Source organism: Carassius gibelio, chromosome A18, assembly GCF_023724105.1.
Source record: "Carassius gibelio isolate Cgi1373 ecotype wild population from Czech Republic chromosome A18, carGib1.2-hapl.c, whole genome shotgun sequence".
In the NCBI taxonomy this organism is placed as follows: Eukaryota; Metazoa; Chordata; class Actinopteri; order Cypriniformes; family Cyprinidae; genus Carassius; species Carassius gibelio.
In genome coordinates, this window is record NC_068388.1 from 11,080,377 (window position 1) to 11,106,622 (window position 26,246).

The 26,246-nt window shown below is 36.6% G+C and overlaps 1 protein-coding gene and 1 long non-coding RNA gene across 8 annotated transcripts in view; one reads left to right on the forward strand and one right to left on the reverse strand.

Annotated features, from left to right (window-relative positions):
- Positions 1–26,246, forward strand: part of LOC127934438 (guanine nucleotide-binding protein G(o) subunit alpha) — a 91,477-nt gene that overhangs the window by 24,866 nt on the left and 40,365 nt on the right. The gene's annotated exons all lie outside the window — the stretch shown is intronic.
- LOC127934443 (uncharacterized) lies at positions 3,702–6,128 on the reverse strand. Of its 5 annotated transcripts, none has more exons than XR_008147760.1 (3): positions 5,886–6,128; positions 5,085–5,168; positions 3,702–4,491 (listed from the first exon to the last, which is right to left on the reverse strand). It is a non-coding gene; the product is annotated as an uncharacterized LOC127934443 (long non-coding RNA). The 5 variants fall into 5 exon arrangements; XR_008147764.1 differs by adding an exon at positions 5,578–5,604 and having other exon boundaries at positions 3,702–5,168; XR_008147763.1 differs by lacking the exon at positions 5,886–6,128 and adding an exon at positions 5,578–5,879.

The following is a 26,246-nucleotide window of genomic DNA, read 5'->3' on the forward strand; positions in this document are numbered from 1 at the left end:
AACTAAAAAGTGATTGTGCATTCAAAAGGAGTTTCAATGACAAGCATCATAGTGGCTCCCTGATGCCCGCAAATTAATGTACAGCATAATTACCCAATGATATAACGAGATATATGCGAAATAAATGATTAAATATATATTTTCCTCCTATCTCATATTTATTCCCTTAAGGGTTCAGTATAAATGTAATTTTCTTTCCCAACTTGGGATTGGGTTGCGGTGGATTACTGTGGGATTTTGGGGTTGATGTCTATCAGCCATCGCTGATGGATGATGGCATCGTCTATCGGCCCAACCCTAGTGCCCTTTCCCAAAAGCTCTCTCACTGAAATGTCAGTGTCAGTGAACTCATTGACCTTCAGCATGAAGCAATGTTTGATTTTAATCAAACCAAAGCTATAAGTATGAAGGGAACAGTCATCTGAAATATCTATCAGCCATCGACTGAGATATTTTCTCTTGTGAGAAATAGAACACGTCTTCATTTCCAGGTTGAGTTACATCTCAGGAAGCGACATTGAAGGGCATCAGATCTATGTACCTAATAAGAGAGGTTATAAATAGCAGTGTGTGGCTTAATGTGTTTGAATGTGACTGCTAGGCCGACACGGAATCCAGACTTTATTGCATGTTGTGCAATTTTTTTGGGCCGGGGGTTCACAATTTGGCATAATTCTCACTTAAATGGATAAAGAACTATTACAGGTAATGGAATATTTCTGTTTAGTATTAGTAAAGCTTAATCAACAGCATTTGTGACACAAGGTTGGTTACCACAATAAAGTCATTTTGACTCACCCCTAATTTTCTTAAAAAAAGCAAAACCCAGTGTTTTATAAAAACATTTTATAAAAACACATTCATTCTCCTTTTAAACTTTAAAGCTGGTTAAATCATAATTTTACAGTAATTTTAGGGTTTGCAGCATTGTTGTCATAGCAACAAAGGTGAGAATAATTTCCACAGAAAATCTTAGTAAGCAATTGTATGTATTGTGGCTATTCTATTGAAACAGTTTACAGATTGCCCTCCTTTGACATCATTTGTAAGTGCATCACTATAAACCAGATTTTATTTTTTTAAATGAAAGTAATGAAATACATTTTTGTGGTAATGAAAATCTTTGAATTAAGGTTAACTTTTATTGAACCAGAAATATACCTCTCAGTCCTGAGATTACTGGCCCTTATTGGTTTCTGAAATTATTGTAAAATAATCCAGAGGACATACTTACATTTGCTAAAATGCTGCAAGGATTTTGCATAGAGTTCTGTGTTAACCAATTCCATGTGGGCTGAGTTAAGTCTATTGTCAATGGAGAAATTGATCAGAATTTGTTAGGAACTATACTACATGTATGTGATGTGTACCAAAGCTTTCATGGTTTTAGAGAGGAACTTACATGACACACAATTCTTTGCACAAATACTCCTCAGATCTCTGTTGCTTCATGCTGTGGTGGTCAGCCTGCTCACACCGTTGGGGTGTGAAGCTTTTATTGGAACTGCTTTCTCAACAACTGAGCCTCTGTAGATCTGTTTGTCCTTTCTTTTTTTCTTTCTTTCTTTCTCTCTCGCTCTTTGCTTTTTGGTTTTATACCCTCTCAGCTTCCTGCTTTCTCTCTCTCTCATTTCTATCTGTCCAGTTTTTTATGCCCAGCTCCCTCTCCACCATATCTCCCTCCCCTATCTTATCTTTTCTCTCACCGATCTGGCTTTGTTGCCATGGCGATCTCTTGTTTTGCCTCTCTTGCAACGCATTCCACAAGTCTGTGTCCATGGACAATGTCACTCACATGCGCTCTGCCCAGCGCCAAAGAGGCAATGATCTCATGTGACCATTCACAAAGCGTGCGTGATCAGAATCAGGAGTGGGCCACACCCCTCATAGAGTCCAACTAGCACCATTCCAAAATATACTGAATTGCCTACTGCCTACATACATCCTGTTATGGAATAAATTTCAAATGCTATACATTAGAGAGAAATGGTTTGCAATAGATTTAATTTGAGTTTGAAATTATGATGTTGCTATGATGACCACATGAAGCCTAAAATACAAGGCACACATAAATACTGGAATAGATCATCTAAAACAATAGTCCAAAATGATTATGTAGTTTTTGTAAAGCAATTTAATATTTAAATGAAATATTTGATTATATTATTTATAAATTTGTATTTTATTATTAAATTTACTCTTATATTATTCATTAGATTATTTTATTATAATAATAACAATTATTTTATTAAATATATTACATTTCAATATTGAGTGAAATATAAATCAGTATTTTGTTACCATTGTATAATATTAGGTTTATTTTTCATTCAGCTCCAGTGTAGTTATTGTTAACTAAAACTAAAACTATACTTTTTTGTAAACTGAAATAAAAAAAAAAAAAAAAAAAAAAGATTTAAAAAAATAAATCTTTTGAAATAAAATAAGATAAAAAAAACTGAAAAGGATGAAATTCATCGTAAGTTAGAAATCTGCCTGGCCAGTTTACTGAAATAAAATAAGTTGAAGTGCAAAAAATACTTAAATGTAAATAGAAATTTAAAAAAATCATAAATCATAAAGTAATACAAATTACAAGAGCACATAACAAAATTGCTTAAATTAACTAAAATGAAAAATATTTGAATAGTATCTAAATTATAGCTCAAATAATACTGCTTTAGCTCAACATGCATTCTGGATTTTTATAATATGTACAGTACTGTGCAAAGTCTTAGGCCACTAGTATTTTCATCAACAAAAAAGTGTCTTGAAGACATTGCCACTGTTCTTCTGGATTTAATCTATCTCAGTTTCTTCTGTTTCTTCATGTTATTCCTGAGCTGTAACCTCCTGCTCTCTCTCATGAAGCGACTAAAACTGCATTTCATCGACTGGCCGCTTGAGGCTGGCTGTAAAAGGGAGTCTGTCCCATGTTAAACTGACTCCCCATGTTAAACTTTACAGCGGAAAAAACGTTTACAGCCTGGTTCAAAAAATGATTTTGTTCTATATTCTAATTTTAACCTTAATGACAACTGTGAGGGTGGTGAATTTTTTTTATAACTCATCCATTTAAATTATATTAAGCCTTAAAGTTCTGCATAATTAAGGGCGTGGCCAGTTGATTTACAGGTGGATTGCCGCTGCTGTCACTGCCATCGAGCTAGGTGGGCGTGGCTTCAGCAACCAGCTCCCGCCTTTTTTCAAGTAGGTATCGCTGCAGCCCGGAGACCTCCAAGTGGGAGGAGCTTTTGCCGCAAGTGGGCTGGACTTCACGGAGAGCTCCAAGTGGGAGGGACTTTTGCCGCTAGTGGGCGGGATTTTACAAATGGGCGGGGTTTAAGCGGAAATTTCACATTGCGTCTTTGCCGGGGTGCGTGCGAATGAGGATGGCATAAAGAAGCGATACTAATGAAAAACAGATTTATTGTTCTTCATTGTAGTTTAAATTTTATTAACAAGGGGTTATATAATTTTGTGACAACTGCAAACATACAAGTATATTAAATTATATTAATTTTATAATTATATCAGTATCAAGAAAATGAATGAGTAATTTAGAGCAATAAAATGTTTACTGTATGTGAATGTTTTTCTTTAATGCAAGTTTGAAATCTGAGGGAGAATTATATTGTTTAGATTGTTACAACCCCCTTGGCTCTAGGTGAAACAACATTACAAAAGGCCACACGTGGAAGTACATTTTACAAATAAACATTTAATTTAAAAAAAGAAAACAAATCTAAATAGTAATACAAGAGTTAATAATAATAATAAAAAAAAAACATTCCAAGACTTAAGAGGAAAATATTATTGGTACCAAAGTCCAATTTAAGACACTCATTTCCCCATCTCCTTTTTATCACCAACTCAATCACAGGTAACTTTTTCAGGTTTATTTGTTATATGACATGCAAAAAGCAGTGAAATGTAGGTCTGGCATACTCTTTTTAGACCGTGCAAAAAAAATAAATAAGAGAAAATTAAATACAAATAATGAAATATTCACAATATACTGTATTACTACACAGATGATTTGTAGAGGTGCTACACAGAAACTGCTACACAGATAATGTGCAGAGATGTACACAATGTGCAGTGAGGATGAAATACCTAGTTAGGTTGTCAAAAAAGCGCAGTGTGCAGAGAGTTATTGGGTAGCCCTAAACAACCAGTCTATAAAGTGCAGTGTGTTTAATGTCCATGTTTAGTAGTCTGATAACATGAGGGAAGAAACTCCTCCTGAGCCTCTCCGTCTTTGCCATCAGACTGCAGAAGCGTCTGCCTGACTGTAGCAGATGGGTTGGTGGGGTCTTTAAGGATCTTAACAGCCCTAGATTTACATCTCCTGGTTTGGATGTCTTGCAGAGAGGGGAGAGATGTTCTGGACATGTGCTCAGCTACTCTTTGCAGGGCATTTGAAGGTATTTGAAGCTGCTCACTCTCTCCACTGTGGTCCCGTTAATGATGATTGGGGCAGATCCGCTGCTGCCTCAAATAGAAAAGAGTTATTGTAAAATATTATTACAATTTACAATATGAATGTTTCTACTGCATTTCTGAACAAATAAATGAAGGGCTGGTGAGCATCAGACTTCAAAACCATAACAAAATCTGTCCAACCCAAAAAAGTCCTGTAGAACAGATATTTAAGGAACCTGAGGTTTTAACCTGCTTGAATTTTATCAGCATTGGAACACTTTGCTGCTGCTTTCACTCCAAGGCTATGGATTATATTTTTAATGGAATGAAGTGTCATTAGTCACTAAACATTCAGTCCAATGACATCTTAAAATAATTCACTGTTGACAAGTTAACATTAACTAAAGTACAATGCACATTTATGTAAGATGTCCACAGAATGTAATGTCATTTACATTCCAACATTTGTCCTTTAGGACAGTCTCTGACCATACCCCTGGAGCAATTTTAGGGACAAGCGCTGTTGCAAATGTCCACCTTTAAAGTATGAACATAATTTATCCACACAAAGACCCACATACACACACACATTAGTCAAAAATCTTCAGAAAAAATAAATTACACATCTTGATGCATAGAAAGAACAAAAACAAGTTTACAGGAAAGTGATCCTTTGGGTTTGCAGAGAGAGGCGGTAACCAGATCACTGAAATGTAACTTTTGGCCACCCAGACTTGAACTTTCTGTAACACAAAGTTTACACATAATGTTTTTGTTTGTTTGTGTTTCCTACAATGTCAAAATTAATTCTACACCTGTTGATATGTAATGCATGGTAGTGGACACTGCAGTTATCCTCATATATCCACTCTGTTATGATTATTAAATTGAAAAATGAATTTGGTAATTAAACCAAATGTTTCAATTGCATTACATTATTTGGATTAACGTTACACGTAAAAATAGATAACATTTTAAAATTGTTTTGAAACAATGACCAGCTTTGTTAAAGTCAAGCATTATCAGTTAGGAGTTTTAACTATTTTAGAACACTGTACTAAATCTATTAATAGTTATTGATCGCTTAAATATCAGTGCAGTTATAATACATAGGTCTGCATATTTTACGTAACGTTAGTAACAATAGCCTACCTGCTTATAGTCTTCAGTGTCCGTAATCTGCAGCGTAAATGTATTGCAGAAATATTTAGCACAAAAGGGTAACAGACAAAATAAAGATGTAATTTATCTGTGCTGCTAATGCTGTCTTAACGTGCTCTTGGAATAATCGTAAATATGAGTTTTGAAGGTAAAAAATTGCACATGAATGTCCTCCCATTTTCAAACTTGAATGCAATGAGCTTGTAATCATGATTTAACTACGTCAAGACTAAAACATCAACCGCCAAGATACTGCACTTTTTCGCAACTTGTAATACGTTGTACAAGTCTAAACTTACCCCTTCAAACTCCTCTTTCTTGACGCTGAAAAGCCTTGGGAAGTTGACGTCGTCTTTTTTTTTTTTTTTTTTTTGGTGGTGGTGGGGGGGGGATTCGCAGCGTGCATTAACCCCATGACATTAAATAAACCAATCAAAAGGCTCTGGAGGTTTGTACAGCCCACTTGGAGCTGAAGTCCCACCCATTTGGAGCTGACCCGCCCATTTGGAGCTGGCTCCGACCTCCGTTTATACCTATCTCCCTTTTTTCCCATTTTCGACGGCCCGCACTGCACAGTTTGAGCTTCAAAAACGCTCTTTAGGAGTCTATGGGTAACATCACGGACACTACATTCATGTTTTTATACAGTCTATGATTATTCCAGGCAGACTGGATGATGATCAGATCTGATCTCTGTGTGCATCACTGGCTGTTGTCAGACTCCTTGAGCAAACAAAAAACTCACTGGATTATTACATTTAATGGCAAAGATAATGTTTGGAAATGTAAACTGATATTTCCTACTGACACACTACAGCAAAACATAGGAATAACTGACTTGAAACCATGTTTTGTTGGTGAAAATATTAGTGGCCTAAGACTTTTGCACAGTACTGTATGTCTATTATATGTACAATAAGTCTAAAATTTATTTTAAAAGTGTTTTTTCTTTTGATATTTCTGTTATCATGCATTGGTAACAAGCCTAATATGTATGTCTCAATTGGCAGATCACTACATTTTGGAACAGAACATAAATCTATACACACTTCCTATAAATGCGTGCACACTTTTCTACAGAACACCCTGTTTAGGCTCAGGGCACATTTGCCAGCATCATCTGGATCCATTATCTGTATGTTATGTTACTCTCTGTGATAATTTGTAACAGAAGCCAATTGCCAGAAGTCGCTGTCTATTTTTAGATATTCTGTGGCAAGTATACTTGACACACATATTCCACGTACGTTCTTGTCACATCCGTCTGTGTAGCTGTCCTGATAAGGACCCAGGATCCTTTTACTCCATAGCTTAGTAGTGTACAGTGGATGATGCTACAGCCTGTGGCAGGAAGTCCATCCTAGTTTGATTCACAGCTCACCATAGCTTAACACATGATCTGATGCTGATCTCATTGCTGTCATGTTTATTGGCCTCTACAATAAAGCAAAATGGTTTCCACTCTAAGGTCCAACATGTTGGTGTAAACTTGCCTCACATCCTGAGCCACACCACTGCTGATAATATAAATGGCAGTCTGTGGTGGGCAGGGGCCATGAGCCCAGTGCCTGGCACCAGGATGGACACAGATGGGCTTTGCCATTCTAGCCCTCTGCTTCCACTGCAGCTTCATGACGCAGCACATGAAAAAGCTCAATTGGGTGTCGCCAGTCTGCATGCTAACCGCATGAAAATTTATATTCAAAAATGTCCCAAAATAGAACTGAGAAATAGGATTGCAGTCAGAATTAGGAGTGTTTGCTCATGGAGCGACTTTGCAGGAGAGAGGGAAGCTTTAAATTTAAAGTGATTTATCCTGCTTTAGAGCTGACACTCTGGTGAGAGCTATCCTATCTGGCCATTTCTATTACTTATTCACTTATAACGATAAATATGTGCATGTGGAATCCACTTAATGCATATTAAGAGTTGAATTATTATATATTTTCTGGGTTATACGATGATTTTTATGGATGGAATGCCGCAGTGTTTGAAAAATCTGTTGGTTCAGGCAAAACTGATTGGATGTGGGCAGCCACTTACAGTATATGGGGCATGAATTACTGTTTGTTGCCACTAGGAATAGTGGCTTTTAAAGTATTGAGACAGATTAAAGATATTTTTTTGTCCTTTAAATTTAATGGAAATCCCATAGTTGGCTTTTTGCATTAGTGCATGACTTGTTACGATTTATTGTATTTTATTGTTTGCACTATTTTCGATTTAATCTATGAGCAAACCTTGCCAGTGACAAACAGTAATTGTAAATATGAATCTCAACTATATTGCAATTGTGGTTGATGAATGCGCTTATGCGAACTCACAAATACAATACAAAGTCTTTTTGTTTTAAAGGGTTAGTTTACCCGAGAATGAAAATTCGTCCACCTTCTACTCTCGAAGCATCCTAGGTGTATGTGTTTCTTTTTTCAGAATAATCCAGTCGGAGTTCTGTTAAATATTGTCCTTGCTCTTCCAAGCCTTTCAATGGGGGTAAGTGAGTGTTTGTTGTCAACAGTTCAGAAGGCGTGAAATAAAGTGTGCCATCTGTAATAAAACACCCATTACACAGCTCCGGGGGGAATCAGCAGATGTTAGAAAAAAAGTGTTTATTACATTTGATATCTGGATATTTATCTTACAAAAACGCGTGGATTTGCTACAGGGGGACATTTTTATTCACCCCTGGAGCCAGGTGAGGGATGTTTTATTACAGATGCGTGCACTTTATTTCACGTCTTCTGAACAGTTGACAACAAACACTCGCTTACCTCATTGAAAGGCTTGGAAGAGCCAGGACAATTTTTAATGTAATTCTGACAGGATTATTCTGAAAGAAGAAAGTCACATACACTTAGGATGCTTTGAGGGTGAGTAGAAGATGGACAAATTTTCATTCTCGGGTGAACTAACCCTTTAAGGCCAATTCACACTGCACAGACAGACACAGACAAAAGACAGCAGGTATGTTTGTCAGGATTTGTTTGATCAGAGTGTTACCCCTGTCCACATCTGCTGGCCTTAGTCTGTGTTTGTTTTCACTGATTGAGCATGTTGAATTGCCGTTTTGTACTCTATTTGGTTTGTTGTCAACGTTGATCTGTATCTGATTTTGCAGTGTGAATTGGCCTTTTTAAAAACATTAAAATGATTTCGGAAATTATTGGAATTTAAATAGGGAGTTTTACCTTTTGAGAGAAGCCTTTTAAGGTTTTACTAGTTTTCATAATGTTAGTATTAATCTAAATATATCAGAATTAAAATGAATGAATGAAACCCTGCATAGAAGTTGTTCAGATGATTTGAGTGTTTATGTGAAACTATCAGTGAAACTATACGCAAACTATCAGTAGGCTATGTGGTTGTTTGTATCAGTATGAGTCTGTGGGCTTCTGGGTGTGTCGTAGAAGAAAATAGTTAGGGAATAAGGAAGAGAGGATACCAGCAGCAGAATATTCCCAGCACTCCTGGCAACACCTCTCACGCGCCCACTCATCATCCAGAGGACACCCATCATAATGCAAATAATCTTTATATAACACTGACCTGGAAAAAACTGTTTGATTTACCTGTATTCAAATAAGAAAAATACCTGGTTATGTAGAAGTCTAGAGCAGTGTTCAGTTTCAGTTATTAACCCAGGCTGTCTGTGATTGTATATACTTTGGGTAGGACTGAAGAGATCTCTGTCATCTGGAGGTGTGCATTATGAGATTTAATGAGGATAAATGTGAAAAATGATATACCACAAATTGCAGATAGTGGGATTAAATTCACAAAATGCTTCTGTGAAACACAAATTTACCTCTGGGAAAAGGAGTCGCATACAAATAGGACTTATGACGTATGTCTTTTCAAATAGAACGTTGAGGTGAAGCACCTTTTAGATGCTCATAGTGATACATTGCCAAATAAAACTCATATGCAAATGATGTGGCTAAATGTGCTGCATTATGGTTTTGCATGTACCTGTTCATGTTTTCAGAACAGTGCATTGACATTAGAGGTTTATGTTTGTGTACATGGTTGCACATGTTCCATTTCTGTGTGAAATGGACACTTGGTAATGATAAAAGATGTTGATAAAAACTACACCCCTGAAAAGTGAAAAACATGAGGAAAGGACAATGTTTTTGTTCCTACACAGTTAAGATAAGCAGTTTTTTGGGAGCACTGTGTCACTCTAATTTGGCATCTGTCCTTTTGTGAAGTTTCTTTCTAAAACCTTTTCCCCTTGAATCAGTAGCAACTATTGTGAATCAGACCTGTGAACGTCTAATCAGTGCTTTAGTATCACAAGGCGAAATGGTTTATTAGCTGAAAATTAAGCTGTCTTAGCAACACTTACAGCACCCCTGTAAAAATGTGATATTAAAATTAATTTCTGCTGTTATTCAGTGACTTGAGGTAAAAACATTAGCATAGATTTTTTTTTTTGACCATTAGTGGCCCTGGAAGTAGTTTTATGCATTTGTAAGTTGAGGGTCATCCATTCACATCCTGAATGTGAAAATCTTTGCATATTGGTATTGGACATTCAGTGTGAAGTAGTTTGGTTTGTGTCATTGCAATTGTAATAAAGATATGAGAAAAAAAGTATTTTGAACATTTATTTCCTTGTAAGACAATAACAGTTATCCAAGTTGACTTTGGAGTGAGACCAAGAGGAAACACCAAAACTCAACATTTATACCTGCATCAAATGCGGATGCTTTGATCTCATCCAATCTTAGTGCATATTCAACACATATGTCCATGTAAGGTGTCCAACTATGTGCTCCAGATGCATTTTTGCAAAGAAGCCAGGATGACTAAGAAGCTAAAATAACATTTCTTATCTTGCGTGTGCGCGCGCGCACACACACACACACACACGCACACACACATACAAACACACACATTAAATAGATTTCCTGTTATCTCTCAGCACATCAAACCATCAAACTCAGGCATACTAAAGCACTCAGAGACAGACTAAATAACACTCTTTAGTACAGTAAAGCAAATAATACTAATATTAATATAAATATTTAAGATAAAAAAAAATACTCCACAGTTTGTGGAGAGTCTGTACAATTACTAAAAATGAGAAGGCAAGGTTAGGCGTATTTATAGGATGTGTAAATTAATTTTGCGTGTGGCAGAACGAGAGCCCTCCAGAAGCATTAACAGATATCTATCCCAGCAGATTACGCTGCAGCCTCCATTTTAATTGAGACTCTTTTATGTCACGTCTCTAGTGCTTGGATTCAGTAAAAGGATGTCTGGGTCCCTTCTCCCCAGCCTTACAGCTCATCTACAAAGATCCTAAATATAATTATTTCTGACGCAGCTTAATTACATATTAGGTTAATCAATTTACCTCGATGAATCTTTACACCAGAGAACTACATGTGTTTTCCAGGCTGTTGTTTTGTTTTCATTTTTGTGTCAGCTGAATCATGAATATAACTACTTGTTTGAGGTCCTGGTAAACTTGGTATCCTAGGCCAGGGTTGCTGAACCAAGGACCCCTTTGACAATTAGGGCTCTACCAGAATATTTGATTATTTGATTATTCGTACCATGATTAGGCATTTGATTTTCAATAAAAAAAAATTCTGAACACCTGGCATCCCCCGCAAAACGGTTCTCAGTCGTCCTTGAATGTGAATCGCCTGTGAGTGAACGTCATGATTCAGTTCATCTGGAAGAGAAGACAAAAATGCCGAAGACCTCAGCTGTGTGGGAGCACTTTAAATTGAGTGAGGACAAGACAATGGCAGTGTGCCAAATATGCAAACAAACACGGGACATCAAGTTTGAAGATTCACCTTACTTAAGTTCTGTAAGTAGAACCAGTAGTAAATTTTTGGTGTATTAAAAAATGAACCGCTTTTATCCGACATGTTAATCAGTAATTTTACACATGATAAAAAGGTGCACTTAAATTAGCTTGGAAAATACTTGTATGGCAGTCATAAAAAAAAAAAAACCCACAGTAGCCCAGCCTAATTAATAATTTGTCTATATTAAAAGTATGGCCCTTAACAGACCTTTGCGTTTTGTATCACTAGTATAGTGTCCGTTCTCAGAGCATATAAGCCCTGCCAGCGTGAGGCGCGCCACTTCTGGCTCGCGCTGTTCTGTAGTTTATTAAAAGTTTATTCATTCTGTACGTGTGGCGTGTCCATATTGCACCAAAATGTGACACTGCAGTCACTCTCTTGGGTCCGCGGCAGCAACACGATTGGATGAATGGTTCATGACATAATAAGAATGCAAACAGATGGACACACAGAGATTCCTGCCTTTATTACACCGTGTCTACAACGGGCGCGACAGTTGTCGTGTCGCCTCGCGCCGCAACAGCTAAAGTTTGTCTACACTGGACGCAACAATGCGACCATTGAAATCATTTTAAATTTGTGTCAGTACATCATAAAATGTATGCAGTAAGTAAGTACTTTACCCAATATAAAAACACAATAAAAACTAAATATTTATGAAGAGCAATACACAATGTGAAAAAGAACAAAATTCACAATATATTGTAGGCACATCTACAAATATATTTTCAGTCGACCTTTAAAAACAGATAGAGAATCAGAAGATCTGATATCCGCTGGTAAACTATTCCATAGTTTTGGAGCCCTCACTGCAAATCTCTTTTTGTTTTCAATCTAGTTCTAGAAACTACCAGCAATTTATTAAAAGAGGATCTAAGACATCTCCCTGTTTTGTACGGTTTCAAAAGTTCAGTTAAATACAAAGGTGCCAAGCCGTTTAGAGCTTTATATGTCAATAAAATGATCTTAAAATCAATGCTAAAATAAACAGGTAACCAATGTAATTAAGCTAAAACAGGTGTAATATGATGATTTAACTTTGTTCATGTCAATAGTCTCGCTGTAGCAGTTTACTGTCGGGCATTTGTCAGCCGCACCGCACACTTTCAGTGTAGACAACATATAGGTTCTATTGTATTTTGTCTCACCGTGCCGCTCTGGTCTGGTGTAGACACGGTGTTAGAGAGAAGAATATGTTCAGACCCTACGAAGCTACAAATATTCGGTGTTGATTACTACCGACTCTTTAAAAGCTCAAAAAACTGTATTTGGACCAGCCCTATTGACAATCCTAAACTGTTTACAGACCCCACAGTAAGTCTTATTGAGTTCAGCTTTAAATAAATAAGATTTTAATTGCAGAATAGAAACAGGTATTTTGCATACAACTTCAAATAATGAAAGTCTCATCACTTTCTCAACTGCCCCAGTCCATTTTTTTCTATACATTTCTATTGGTTCTTTTTCATAAATAATTATTTATTTTAGATTACATTTCAGTGTGACTTAATAACAGTAGTTTTATTGTTTTTTTACTTAACTCATTTTTATATATATATATATATATATATATATATATATATATATATATATATATATATATATAGTGTCAAATGTTTGAGTCTACAGTTGTCTTTTAGAATACAGGGGACTAAAATTTTGGTAGACTAAGCAAAACCGCAACTAGACCTGATATCCTGTGAGCATGATTTTTCAATACTTTTTTCGTAAGTCAAAATCTGAGGAGGTACGTTTGAATGGGTGTTATACTTCTGAGCTGGATTTTTAGCCGGTTCATGATTCATGCTTAAAGATTATTTGTGCAATAAGCTTGGCATTTTCAGGTTTTACTTTCTACCGCAAAATGTGTTTTGACAAAGTTCTAAAAAACAATTAGTGAAGTGGGGTGTGATCTGTGTGAATGTGAATGTGTCTGGAGTGCTCCCTCTTGCCCGAGCTGGGCTGAAAGGTATCAGTCTTTGGTTGCGTGCTTGTGTGTTTAAACATGAGAGAGCACACGTGTGATTGTAAGAGGTTGGACATTTGCCATTAAGTACTGTTATAACATTAGAGCTTTACTGACAGCTGTTTGCCATCATGAGAAAAGACAGAGAAAGAGGATGAATGAGTTTACTGTTACTCCTTAGTATTTGAACTGAATGTCTACAAATATTTCTTTATGAAGTGTTTAGTTATAGATAAACTAGATATGTACATTTTCTGAAGAAAATGTGAGTGGTGCCTGCAGTGGCAAAACTTGACACTGGGAAGTTATCAGGGTCTTTTTTATGATGTTTTAACAATTCATTAGGATTTTTAGCATTTTTAGCACTTACCTTACATTTACATTTACATTTAATCATTTAGCAGACGCTTTTATCCAAAGCAACTTACAAATGAGAACATTAGAAGCAGTCAGGTCAACAAGAGAACAACAACAGTATACAAGTGCCATGACTTACCTAATTGCTATTAGCATGTAGCTATTCAGTGCTAGCATTTGCAAGATGTTGGAAGACCTGTCAAAAGAGCCAACTCCCATGTTTATACGATGTTCTGATGCAAAGAGATACTGTAGTTGTTGCTAAACGGTTACTAGGGTACTCAGTTTGGTTGTTAGGGAGTGGCTTGGCTGCTGTCAATATCAAGAGAAAAATGATGAGTTGCATGCCGAAGTTCGCAAGTGCCACTAATAATTCCATTATCGTTGGGGCAAAACATTTTTGTAAAAAAATATTGCAGCATATAGTATTATGGCCTACAATAAATATTCATAGACTTTATATTTTTTTGTATTTTGCCATTATAACAGGATCACCTTCACTGTAAACTGACATTATTTTTCTATTCATTATTATTTCCTAACTGCTGATAGTTTTCCCTGTGGTTGTTGTTGTGTATATAGCCTGGATGGACTAAAATGGAATAATGGCTTTTTTGAAAGTATGACCAACAAATGAATATTTACATATTCATCATGACACCCACATTGTACATGCCTCTGAAATACAGTGTTGACAACCGATTTGTTTGTGTTTGCACAAGAGTGATGAGGAGCTTTTTTTTTTTTGTACAATTACTTTTCTTACTGGTCAAGCCAGAACAAAATTACACTGTCCATAACTGTTAAGCTTTGGCCTTGAATGATAATGGAGGCATAAATCTGGCTTGTTTAGACAATCATGCCATTCAGACTGGCTTTATTATCAGGCTCTCAATAAGCAACTGGTTTACATTACTAGATCTTCAAGCCAATCAGTTACCCAAATCAATAAAAGTCAGCAAGAACAGAATAGGAAGCAATTTTTCCACCATCATTAATTAAAAACAATATAACATTGGATCTTATATAAGGCCACAATATAAGGCTATTAAATGCAGCTACACTGTGTTAAAGCCAGCAGAAGTGCTTTTAGATGTACAGTAAACCTGTATACTCTCAGCCCTCTAACACAGTAGTCTCTCCATGTGTGTGTAGATTTCTGCCTAATTGACATAGCAGTATTTTTCAGTTCGGGCCTCATTCAGAAATGCCTGTGAACTCATCCTATAACAGCCAGGGCTTCAGGGCTTTCGGGTTTGATCTGAATACGCTTTGACTTGTTTTTCAGAATTTCTCCTCGCAGCACCCTCAGAGACATCTTTGCCTTTGTTGCCAAGAATGACTTTTTCGCATCATATGATCTGTCCCATGAGCGGCATTTCCAAAGTGGACATTCAGGCTAAAAACAGGTTCATAATCCCTTCCTTCAGTCCCTCTTTATTTGTCAAAGCCTTCTCAAGCTCAGTCGGTTTGGTAGACCAACCAGCACTATTAATGAAATGGAACAGGAATGGGGGATTGGAATTTGGCACTTCTGGGGACGTAACAGTACCAGCACCTGCAGCGATGCTGTTTAGAAGAGCAGTAAGCCTCTGAATCACAAATGGAAAAATGATTCCTTGCACTTAGCCTCACAATTGACAGATTTTGCCAGATCTTGATAGCCCTTGGGGTGAGATTACTGTAGATGCAAGAAAGGACCCAGTGGAAAATTGGAAGAGAACTAGCTCATTATATTGCAGTGAGACCATTGTGATTGCCTGGTGTTTCTGTGGTCACAGTGTGGAACATAATTTACACTTAAACTCACCTTGTTGGGCTGAGAGATCTGATGACGCCGTACACTTTTGATGCACTTTCCAAAAAAAGCAAAAGTGCATTGGATAAGTAGTGTATATATTTTTTTAAATTGTCCATTTTATTTTAATGTAACTTTTTTTTGTTCTTGTTTTTTTTTTTTTTTTTCAGTTGTGCCAGATTTAAATTTTATGTGTTGTGAAAAATGGTTTGTATCCACTAAGTTACAAATAATGAGAAAAAATAATTGCGATAAAGTATATTTAATTTGTCAAATATTTAATTCTCTGGACTGCAAAAAAATGGCATCAGCACATAATATTATATTATTTTTTTTTTTTATCTAATTGGATGAATTTGAGCATATGCATCTGTGTATCAAATAAAGGATGAGAAAAAGACATCTCATCATTCGTTTTTGCTTGGAAAGATCATTATTGAGTACATTATGTACACAATTTTGTAGACTGTAGTTTGATTATTTGATTGTTTCTTGAACAGCTTACTCTATACAGTGTGAAACTAAATCACTTAAAATAAAATTTACAGTGTAAATTAATTTTTAAATGTAATTCAGTTGTAAATAACTGATTTGTTTTACTTGAGTAGGTTTTGACAAACCACTGTTTCATGTTGGTTAAGCTGATATGTTTCTTCATTGCCTCCTTTCATGTCAGTGAAAAGTACAACAGAGAATGTCTGAAGCATGAACTCTTGAGAGCTGTAAGCTGCACTCGATGTCTGTGCTCCTTGGTAGTGAGTGCATCAGAAATAAACAAGGCGTTAGCGGGCAACTCAGCTTAAAGTTTTACAGATGGTGACTGACCCTAGTGCTGTTCTGCTGAGTCTCACTTTGGCTGTTTATGAAAGTAATATAGTGTTTATGTGTGTCTTTCAGAAGAATTATGATTGTTAAGAGAGGCTTTTCCTATTAAGGGTGAATGCAAACTCTAGTCACCATTTGCTCGCAATATATCAGCTGGCTTCACCTCAGACCCTTTTTTTAGTGCTAACATGTTCAACAGGAAGCCAAAAATGTCTTTGGTAAGTTTGGAGCTCAGGGTAGATTATTGCACTGTATCACTGTTTAAGCTGTCCTAAATCCTACAAAATATCCAAGTATAAACTTCAAAGAGATAATATGACAATTAAAAGAATAATCATATACATCATAGACATACAAATGGCGGACATGAGAGTCAGCTGGACAGTAGCCTTGATAGGTTTGTCTCTGTACATTGTGAATTCTAAAGTGAAAGATACTCTTTTTTTGATGTCCATTGTCATCTTGACAGTCTTAATGTATTTAGATAATAAGCTCTTGAACGCTAACTGAGGAGTGCAGAGCAGGATGTGGGCGATATAGCTCTGATGTCAAAAGCCAATGCTAGCTTGTTTGTGTGACTTAAAGCCACAATTAAACGGAAGTAGCAACAGATCTTTTCTTCTGTATTGTGATGCACATCTGAGTGTAAAATTATTGTAAAAGGACTTGGTTCTATCCATTGGCTTTTGATTGGATTTTGAAATGTGGGTGTTGCAATGAAAAAAGTCTGGCATACATCACCGGAGAGAAGTCCGTCTTTGTTACTGGAAGATTGAGTTATGTATTTGATTTAACATACAAGGTAAAACTTTTTTACAAACATAATCGTATACAATTTATGAAATGTTCAAAGTAATACCAATAACAAGCATTTTGGATGAAGGCTGCCTAAATCATCTAATCTGTCCAAGATGATGTTTGTATTATTTTCAGATTTTCAGAGTTTCTCTTGTTGGGTGATAATGGTCCTGCGAGGTCCTTGTTCGCACTTTAAGCTAAATAAATAAATATTTGTTTCAGAAGGATTCCATTAAATGACTATGAAATAGCAGCTGTGGGACTGCTCACACAGCTCACACTGTATGGGCTTTAGGCACCATAATCGTCATAGGCGGCCCCATTGTGTTCCCAGGGCTCCAGCCCATAATCCAGCCTACATTATCCATTCTATCTGCTGTATGTCTTTCAAAATCAATCAATAAAAAAGATCATCGAAATAAGAGCTTTTCTATTTATATGAAATGCATGCATTGTGTATTGAACATATTCTTATGGAGTCACAGATGCCTTCAGGATCAGATTTGCTCCTCTCCCCTGGGCCACCTGAGCACATTGTCTCACTCACTCCATTCTGTTAACAACTCACAGTAATGTCCATGTCATGAAAGCACCTCGACCTGTGTGGCTCTGTGGAGTTCAGGCATTTTGCGTGCCTGGAAGAGAAGTGCACATCTACCCCCACCTCCACTCCCATCTTGTCCTTGCGCCAGGAATGGCAAGTCATTGGGAAACAGTGCTGTGTGTTGAACTGGACTAATCCCCCCAGAAAACAGCTGAGCCTCCACCAGCCCAGCTCTTAACCAAAGCTGACAAGACAAGGGGCCACAGTGCTCTTTCAATGAAGCTGCTTGCTTCACACACACATACATACATGGATACCAAGACCCTGGCAGGGCTTCAGAGAGAGGGGTAACAAGGGGTTTGAAGAGATGTGAGGAGTGGGGGAGTGGGGGGAGGGGTAAAAGGCAAAAAAGAAGGATAGGGACTAGGGAGGAGACAGATAGTTGTCTTAACATTGAGGCTGACTAGTTTATATAGATTTTCACAAAATATTGGTCTCAAGGTTTATCCCTGTTAAACCAGTGGTGCTACAGAAACATTAACATATTGTTGAATTCACCATATTCAAGGCAATTACTGCTGGATTTAATACATAACATAATCCATAGTTCTGTGATATAATAATTTAGTTCTGTTGGTCTATGCACACATGCAGGTAGATGGTATGTAACACCTTTTTTTTCTTTGATTGATCAAAAGTGACAGAAATCTTTTGTAGAATTAGAAATGTTTTTACTATGTCAGATAAGTTATGAGTTACTTTTAAACATTTCTATTCATCAAGGAATCCAAATACAAAAATATCAAGCAGCGCAACAGTTCTCAACATTTCTAAATGTTTCTTAAGCACCAGATAAGCATATAAGAATGATTTGTGAAGGATCGTGTGACCCTGAAGACTGGAGTGGCAGCCATCACAAGAATTACATTTAGAAATTTATTGAAATTGAAAACATTTTTTTAAAGTTGTTATAATATTTCGCAATATGCGAAAATATATAAGCATAAGAGGCTTCTTTCAAAAACATTAACAAATATTACCCTAAGCTTTGGAATAGTAGAGTCTAAATCTCTAGAGTATGTCTAAATCTGCTAAATCCCAATTATACATCATTTCTGTTCTAGTATTGTCACGAATTTGAATTGCAAATAAATAAATAAAACAAATCTAACAGGATTCTGAACACATTACCTAAAGCATTACATCATCTTTAAGATGTGTTTATTTCCTATGTTCATTCGCACATATCAGTATGTCCATTTCCGGCCCTAAGGAAGTTAGACAGAGTGAGCAAAGTTTGTGTTAAATAAAGATGGAGGACTCTTTGTGCATGCTGTGCACAAGCATGTATAATGCAGCAGTCAGATGCTGGCTTGTATGTGCTAAATATAAAACGAGTGCGTCATTAATGAGCCCACACCCAGTCTTTATCAAAGAACTTCAAAGACAACTCTAAAACGAAGGGGAAAAAAAGGTTTTAGGTGTCTATGTCATGTGTGTTCAAAAGAGATATGTTGGGATTTTAAACGAGAGGCATATGAAAGATTAAAAACCCAAAAAAATATATACTGTCCTTGGCTTTAAGAAAACTCTGGAAGTCAAGGTGGGAATACAGAGAAAAAAAAAAAAAATTAAGAAGTAAGATAGATGGACAGGAAGTGGAGACTGCCGATACGTTAGAGAGAAAAACAGCTCCACCCATTGATAGACGGATAAGAAGAGTTTAAGAGCAGTATGCTCCTCCGGTCTACATGTCTTGAGGTGGATATGAAGCTGAGCTGTGATGGGACTAACAGCATTTAGGGCATCTCTTATAACAGGAGCTTTTTTTGCTCACACTCTCTAGCATGCCCCAGTTTTCTCTTTGTGACGTGTGCCTCCCCCAACCCTGTTTCCCCCCCTTTTCTCCCTCAGTGCATGTGCCGCCAGAACTGCCTGAGAACAACAATTTTGCTGGTAGCTCTGAATAATACAAAATGTTTGCATTTATAATTGATGATTCAGGCAGGAATAAGACTTGACCGAACCATGCACAGCTTTTTGATGAGAAGAGTGCATTAGCAGGGTGTGGTGAAGTGTGTTGAGGTGAAGTTATTTCTGTTGTACCAAAGCAACTTGCGTATGCATATATTCTTTGAGAGACAATCACGAAAGAAAGTAGCTAAATGATACAGGTTGGAAGTAAAATGTTTGTACAAATGCATCGGAAGTGCAATTTTCTGTAGTACAAATGTGCAAGTGTGACCGTAGTCAATTTGCTCTGTCCCAGCTCTACACCATACTGTCTAAATCCATTTGTCTTGATGTTGGAAATAGCGCAAGTGCGTGGAGATGTTTCTCGGATGTTTCTCTACTTCGCTTTTTGCATAACTCTGGGTCATTGACAGCGAGTTTCTTTTTAATTTCTTTATAGGAATTAAATGCTTTATCTGAATCTTTATCTGAATCCGAATAGTTCACTTGAAAGAGTCTGTAGAAGCACCACAGAAATACATGCTTATGCTAATATTTATGCCGTTTATGCTATAGCACCCCTTGTGGCCTCTCTGACAAGGATTCATGTGCTTTTTTGCACATTGAGGTCTGAACCCATTCAGAATGTTTCAATGTCAAAAAAATGTTTTTTTGCGAAGTCAAGCTTACATATCTATAAGATTTTTGAAAATGTACATAGTAGAGTATAAATGATTTTCAGTGTTAGGCCATTGCAGTGTATAATGCAAATACTCTCTTCTTCTGACTGATTGCTCTTAGTGAGTTAAATATTCTTTCTGTAGAGTAATTTTGACCCTGTGGACTTCATTCACCCTTCATTCTTATTTCAAGTCAATTCGATTCAAAGTTTTCACTGGGCTTTTCTAGATAAAATGATGTTTTAAAAATGTGGCTCCCAAGACGATCACTGTTCAGGAAGCTCTGGAAGCTTTGAGGTTCATTTCACCTGAGAGGAGGTGACTTTGATCCCTGTCACTGCATAAAACATTTAGTGACCAGTTAACATTAGCCTTGGAAAAAAGAATCTGAAATTATAAGCAATGACACATCTCTCTCGCATTCAGTTGCTCCGTGTTCCTAAATCTGTTTCCTTTTTTCTTAAATGCATGTTATTTTTAGTAAACCGTTCTAAATTGTAATGTTTAAATAAAAAATGGTACTATTATACATTGTTTAACATTTGTTGACTTCAATTTAGCAAGCATTTCCCCCCCGTGTTTTTTGCTTATAGGTCAAGGGTTAGCTGTCTCTGCCTGTGCATGTATCAATATGACGTGTTCAGTGTTTACTGATGTAATGCTTGACCTCTGTCTATTTTCAGGAAGAGTTCTTTGCCTCTAGCCATCTCAGTGCAAGCACTAAAATAAGGCATACATTTTTTTTCTCCTTCTTTTTTTCTTCTTCTTTTTTTTTTTTTCTGGGTTGACAGACATTTGGAGGTATTCACACATTTAATAGTTAAATCAGGATCAGCAATAGTACAGATATTATTACAGAACTGTGTGTATTAAGATCAGGTTCGAGTAAAAGAGTGGTTTTGGTTAATGTGAGGGTGGACAACTGTGTGTAATCTTTAATCTAAAACATGTACTTCTCTCAGCTCCTTGCAATGACATCTCCTCTCTGAACCTGTCACTCACATGAAATCGTAGAAATTGGCATATGACAATGATCTAATCATTTACCAATGGACAAAATATAGTCCCAGCCCACATAGTTTTTCGTTTGAGAAGAAGTTTCCCTCAAATAGCATATGTCACAGCAGAGTAGAAAAGATGGCTGTAATTTTTCATGCTGACTAGCACCACTAGTGACAACGAACAGAAATGCAGTCTGTTAAAACATCCTGATTGGACCAGCAATAGCATTAGTTAAACCATTGGATCAGCAAATAATGTTCAGGGAAACTTATTTATTTGAAAAACATGGCATTATTTTTTTTTTTTTTTTTTTTTTTTTTTGTGATACCAGAAATGAAATACTTTACCTTTAAGACATTTTGATGTGTTTGGTTGATTCAGCAGTTTAATGGTCCTTGGCCTTTCGCTGTTGTAAGAAATAAAAAAACTGAGTAAGTGCTTTGTCCAATCCTCTCTCTCATTCCCTTTCTTTCTCTCTCTGGCTCTCTTAGTGTCTTTATTCCTTTGTAAACAGTGAGATACTACCAAGAGCAACACCTAAATGTCTTTCTGCACTTTCTGTACAGTTGTACAGGTGCTTGTGTCAATTACAGCACAGCTAGCATGCAAGCTTATTTAAATAAATCCGTTACTATTTGCACCTTATCGATGAATAAAATGACTCATGATACACACAAGCTCTGTTCCATAACCTAGCAGGCTGCCTTCTAAGGCAACCTACAGTAATCATCATAGATCCTCACAAGTGATGAATGTGGAAAACATTACAGGTAGCAACTCCATGCATTTTAAAAATAGACATGACTCATTGCAACAAAGTTATTGCAATAGATATAATAGATACAAGTATATTGTAATAGAGTGCAACAGTTGGGTTCGGAAAGTAAAAATCCCAATTTTGTCCATGGAGAAACAGATTTTTTTAAATAGCTTACTATTAAACTATTAAAAACAGACCTACTTATTGGTGAGGTTGTTAATTGATGGACTTTTGTTAAAGACTTCACCGTGCATTATTTCATATTATATTTTAAATATTGGTGTTGAACAGTGTAATTCCTGGGTAAAACAACAACAACAAAAATCACCAGTAGTCTTTAAAGTCTATAAAGAAATCTCCATCAATCAGAGAAATGTGACAATAAATTTGTGCCAAAATAACTCTTTAGCACCTGTCCACTCCATATGACATAATATTTGAATATATATGCATATTTGGCAAAAAAGTAAAATATATTGTTTCTGTATAGATAATCAACATCTGTAAATTAGTCATTTGATCGATTTATCCTTTGTTGCTAATTTAGTATCAGTAACACTGATTCATAAGATTGTAGTTCTTTCCCTCATTATGGCTGTGAAGTACACAGTCTTCTAAATTTGCCTTTTGTCAGATTGTTTTTATTCAAATCAAAGCTTATAATGCTGTAATTCACCACGTAGCTGGCTTACAAATCTTATATATATATTAGGGGGAAAAACCTGATCATACATTTTACTAAATAATAGTAATATTTCTAGCACAATGCCTTTATGAAAAAATTAACTTTTAGGCATAATGAATGCATATTTGTCATTTTAACTGAACTTAAGACTGGTGGTGATGCAAAATATATTTTTGGTCATTGAGGGTTTCTGTAAAAATAATAGTAATAAATCATATTAATTATTAATAAAAGATAATACTGCTACTAATTCTACTATCATACTAATGTATATACAATGCACTATGCGACGGTGAGTCGTGCTCCTTCACAAAGAGTTTACAGAGCATGAAATACAGGTGCGCTGTGCATCCATTGAGATGAACTGAAAAGTTCAGATCGTTTGATGGAGAGAGAACTCTGAAGCTCAGATGCTGAAATTAATGCAAGTGTCATGCGCTTCAGTCTATGTAGTAAACGAACCCGCACGTCTCTGCCATTCATTAATTCACACAGAGACGCACAGAACACGGATTCATATTTAAAAAAACTTTTGCGGCTTAACATTTACAGATACTGGTCCATATGGAGATTTGATTTGATTAACTATGCTAACAGTCATGACAAATTCCATGACTGTCCATATTAAAATGTAAGTTTCATTTTCATGACTGGATTTTGAGATTCGGTCCTCGTTTTCTGCTTCGCAGAAATCATAGAGCTGAACCAAGTTTGAACGGGACCTCGGTACTACCGGTACTTAAAGAAACCTGGTACCGTCACATTTAAATTTTTTTAGTACCGACTTGGTACCGAAGTACCGGTCTTTTGAATAAACTAGTTCGTACAGTCTGACAAGTACAATCCTAAAGGACTTTTACAAAAATCGCTCAGTGTGTTTGTTTTGTATCCGTGTGTGTAATGATTGAATTTCACTAAAGGAAATACTTTAAGTCTGTTGGTCAGTTGTTTGATTTATTCTTGTCTGTTGTTTTGTCAGAAATCACAATCCTCTGATTCAGTATGACTTGCATCTCAGTTCATTTAAATGTGTGTCTATCTGTAGCACAGGTGTGTGTAGGTGTTTCCCTCCCACTGTGTGTGTGTCCTCCATGCTGTAATTAGCAAGCCTGCTCTTCAATAATGCAGAGACTGAGGAAGAGCCGGTACAGTGTGTGTGTATGTTTGTATGCTGGTGTGTGTTGCACTGGCATTTAGCGCTTAATCAATGCCTTGCGCTGCCTGTGGCCACTAATTGAAGGTTAAGAGATGAGAGTCCTGTGAGCCTGAGGTGGCGCTGGTACAGAAGAGAGGCCCTATTCCTCTCTCCTCTCTGCCCTTAAAAATCCCCTTCACACCCACACCTACTGTACTGTACCTCAACATATTTACCATACAGCACACTTATTTATCACAGAATACAAACATTCAGCTATTTAGTGAATAAAAATTACAGAATAAATCTGCATTACGTGACATAAAAAAAGTACTTTTTGCTAAGTTATCCTTAGTATTTATTGTGAAGAGGGCAGCTTTCAAGGTGGTTTTCTGGTGTTTGCTGGTCTTCTAGTTTAGCTAGGCTAGATTCTTGAATTGAAAAACAGCAAAAAAGCTCTTTAGAGACAGTCAAACTAAACCAGCCTGGAGTCAGATTCTTCCTGTGGTACCTGTGTTTTGGAACATGGAAGCTAGTTTACAGCTGGTCTAAGCTAGTCATTCTGGTAGACCAGCAGCAAACCAGATACCAGCTGTCAGCTAATGTTCAGTTTAGACCAGCTGGAAACTAGCAAGTATATTTCAAAAACAAAGCTAGCAACCTAAGCTAAATTTTCCAACTGGGTATTTAGTTTAGATTTTATTTTTACTCTTTTGAAAATGTTTCCATTTTGAACCATTTTACCGTCCTGAATAAAAAGAGGGTGAAAATAGATTGTTTTAATTTTAAGAATGTGAAATTACTTTGATACTGTCAGAGAACCTACTTTGGCCTGTTAGCATTATGTTACTATAGCTTGACTAGATACAGAAAAAGAAAGAAGCGAAGGACAAACTGTAACGTTAAATTATTTTACATTTTCTCTCTGAAAATAATATGAAAATGGCTTTTACATAATTATCAATTTTGAGATGCCCAGGACTTGAGGTAAGTAGATAATTCACTGTTGCTTGGTTAGAGATCTGTGAAAAGGCTGTTACAGTTTTCTGAGTATTTCCCTTTCATTTCTTTGTATTTCTTTGCATTTCATTGTCTCGCATACAAGGTGCAGCTAAATCAATGGAATTGGAAATATAGGCGTTCATTTAATGGAATCATTTTGTTATGAGACAGGTGCTACTACATTTTTCCAAGCAGTTTAGGCATTGTGTACCATGAGTTGCTGCTCTACAAGGGCACATATTTGTATATTTGAATTTATGTGCACATAAAAGTATGCATGTTTATGAGTGTGTGTGTCCTAGGGAATGCATGCCTGTGCATTTGTGAGGCTCCCAGCACAAAGCTTGAAGCATTTCAGTTTGTATAAGCTCAATATAAATAGGTCAAAGCCCTGTTGGGAGAAGCTATGTGTGGAGCACATACATTCTTCTCTCAGTCAGTCATTGAAAATCTTTTCAGCTCAAGAATTATCACTTTAATTTCCCGCCTAAAATTGAACAATGGTGCTCCAATCAAGACGGTACTTAAGCTACAAGGTATAGCATCAGTATCTAGCTTTAATAAGTGTGGAGGAACAAAGAGCATTGATTCTTTCCCTGCTCTGTTCCACTGTAGAAGGGGGCAGACACTCTGAAGTGCAGAGACCACATTTTGAATTATTCACTCCAAAATAAAAAGCTGCATCTGTCTGTGGATAAATTATTTATGTTTAAAATGGGTCCCCCTGCCGAGGGAGGGAGATAAGGAAGGGGGGAGGTCTGCCTTAAACAGAGCAGCAAGTGTTTTATTGTATATGTTAGTTTATTGTAATCTTACCTAAATTATATTTAAATTAAAGTAACTTTAAATACAAATTGTATCTTTTTAAATTAGTTTTTAGCACATTTTACCATATGAATTATCTGAAATTAATATATATATATATATATATATATATATATATATATATATATTGTAGCGGGGTGGAAATAACTCGCAACAGCAGAACTCAGGTGAAAGCCCCAGAGGGTGGATTTTATTAATAAGTGCTGAGGTACGTGGGCGATGATGATGGTTTGGCGTGCAGGGGTGCTGCCCAGGTACTTCGTCTCAGTCAGGCCGAGGTGACATTTCCGGGGGTTGCCAGTGAGCCCAGCCCTATGCAGCTCCATCAGCAACCTCCGCAGATGGTCCAGGTGGTCCTTCCAGCGCTCAGAGTGGATGACCACATCGTCCAGGTATGTTGCGGCATATGACTGGTGGGGCAGCAGTAAGATGTCCATCATGCGCTGGAATGAACTGGGATGCAGGCCAAAGAAAAGGCTCAGAGAGGGGCACTTGCCAGTAT